Raw genomic sequence first — 2883 nt, 5'->3', positions numbered from 1 at the left:
GTGTCACTGGGCAGTGAGCTTGAAGGTCTTTCAACAGAAATTTGTTTGGAGAGTTGCCCAATCTGCCTCTCTAGGCTTTTTAGTGATGCTTCATGGTTTTTGTTTGTTATTTCCTGGTGTTTCATCATTTTGTCTATCAAGGTCTCCAAGTTGGTGAGTCTTTGGGGTTCAGGTGGTGCTTGTGGTGGGTTGTGAGCTGTGGGTGGTGGATGATAAGCATTTTGGTTGGTAGGTTGGTTATTGGATTGGTACTGGTTGAGATTGGGGTAGTTGTTTTGAGGTTTTCTATAAGTGTTTCGGTTAGTTTGCTGCTGGTTGTAATTTTGGTTGTTTCTTGGGTTGTTTTGGTTTGAGTTCTTCTGCCATGGTTGTTGGTTTTGGTTGTGAGTGTCTCCCCATCTGAGGTTGGGGTGATTCTTCCATGAGGGGTTGTAAGTATCACCATAGAATTCATTTGGACTTGAATGCATGTACTGGACTTGTTCTTGCTGTTGCTCCTCTTGAATTTCTTCATTTTGCCCCCATGTGGTTGATGGTTGGCTAGTGTTAACTGTTGCAACCTGGAGGCCATCAATCCTCTTGGTCATTTGCTCAAATTGTTGTTGAATTTGTTGCTGCATTAATTTGTTTTGAGCCAGGATTGAATCCACTCCTTCTAGCTCCATTACTCCTCTTCTTTGTGATGGTTGGTGGCTTCTTTGATGAGCAAAGAAATATTGGTTGTTAGCCACCATATCAATGAGTTCTTGAGCCTCCTTTGCAGTTTTCATGAGTTGCAAGGAACCTCCAGCTGAATGATCCAAAGCTTCCTGGGATTTCAATGTTAAGCCTTCATAGAAGTTTTGCAACTTCTCCCATTCATTAAACATGGCAGGGGGGCATTTTCTGACTAGAGCCTTGTACCTCTCCCATGCCTCATAGATGGGTTCAGCCTCCATTTGTGTAAATGTTTATACCTCAGTCTTCAACCTAATGACCCTTTGAGGTGGGTAAAATTTGGCAAGGAACTTGGTTACCAAATCATCCCAGTTGTTGATGCTGTCCCTTGGAAAAGATTCCAACCATTGAGTGGCCTTGTCCCTGAGAGAGAATGGGAATAGCATCAGTTTGTAACTGTCAGGAGGCACACCATTAGTTTTGACAGTGTTGCATATCCTCAAGAAGGTGGATAAGTGCTGGTTTGGATCTTCCAAGGGGCCTCCTCCATAAGAACAGTTGTTCTGCACCAAGGTGATGAGTTGTCAAAATGGTTTGCATTGACATTTGGAGTTAAGATGCTGCTTCCACAATGTCTAGGATTGGCAAAGGTATAGGAAGCCAAAACTCTCCTCTGGGGTGGGTTATCATTGTTGTTGTGTGCTCCACCAGGTGGATTGGTTGAATGTTCCTCCATCTCTTGAAATTCTTCGTCTGATTCCTCTTCTCCAACAATATTTTTCCCTCTTTTAGCTCTTCTTAACCTCTTGAGAGTTCTTTCGTCTTGTTCATGAAAATTTAGTGTGTTTCTTCTTGTACCTGACATATAAGCATAGCATAAGAAACGCACAAACTAGTGATACTTCAACCTACTGCTGGATTGAAGTTTTAGTTAGTTTAAGCAAAAAATCAAACAGTTAGGGGGTTAATCAAAAATTAAAGAAAAAGTGCTTGATCTAAATCTCCACTTCACTTAATCATTGTCAATCTAATCAATCCCCGGCAACGGCGCCAAAAACTTTATGTGCGGAAAACGATCCGACACAAAACTCATCGGCAAGTGCACTGGGTCGCATCAAGTAATAAAACTCACGGGAGTGAGGTCGATCCCACAGGGATTGAAGGATTGAGCAATTTTAGTTTAGTGGTTGATTTAGTCAAGCGAATCAAGATTTGGTTGAGTGATTGGTGATTTGCAGAGTTTAATTTGCAAGAAAAGTAAAGGGAATGGGTAAATTGCATGAAATTAAAGAGAACGGAAATGTAAAATGCAGAATCTTAAAGAACAAGAAGTTAAAGGGCAGAAACTTAAAACGCAAGAAATGTAAATTGCAGAATCTTAAAGTGCAAGGAATGTAAATGGCTTGAATTGTAAAGGGAATTGGCAATTGGATTTGCAGAATTTAAACAAGGCAAAGTAAATTGCATCAAACAGAAGAGTAAAAGGGGTTTGGGATTAAGTCGGATCTGAAGCAGAAGAGTAAATGAACATGAAAAGTAATAAACAGAGAATTGGAAATTGGAAATTCAGATCTCAGGAAAAAAGAGACTAGATAACCGAGTCTAAATCTCAATGCCTTCCTAGATCCAACAAGAACACTTGCAAAGAAATTGTAAATTGCAAAGAAAGTAGATGAAGAGCAATTAACAGAAATTTAAACTCAATTATGCAGTAAAGAAACAGAGAGATCCAAGGATGAGATTGAAACAGAATTTCTTCAATTCTCCAACCCAAGATCCAAGACAAAGTAATTGAAATTGAAAACAATAAAACTAAGAGGAAGGGAATTGAATTCTCCTTCCCCGAAACTAAGAAATTTAAGATCACTCAATACCAAAAGCTCTCCGAAAAACTACTAAGCAAAACTAAAGGAAAACTAAAAAGAAGAGCTCGCCGAATAACTTGAATTCTATCCTATTTATACACTTTCTTCAAATGGTCTTCAAGCCTTCAATTGGGCCTTTTCTCTTGATGGAATTGGGTTGAGAGAGGCCTTGGTTGATTGCTCTTGGAGTTTGGAGAAGAACCGAATTGAACCGGGTTGGAGTTTTGCAAAAGTTGGACCAAAAGTTCGAGCAAAAGTTAGAGGCTAACTTTTGCTCCAACTTTTCATATCAGCCACCATGATTTGCTGATACCAACGTTGGTGCCAAAGTTAGGGGTCTAACTTTTGCTCCAACGTTGGC

This window comes from Arachis duranensis, chromosome 6, assembly GCF_000817695.3.
Source record: "Arachis duranensis cultivar V14167 chromosome 6, aradu.V14167.gnm2.J7QH, whole genome shotgun sequence".
Lineage (NCBI taxonomy): Eukaryota > Viridiplantae > Streptophyta > Magnoliopsida > Fabales > Fabaceae > Arachis > Arachis duranensis.
This window is presented reverse-complemented; position numbering follows the sequence as displayed.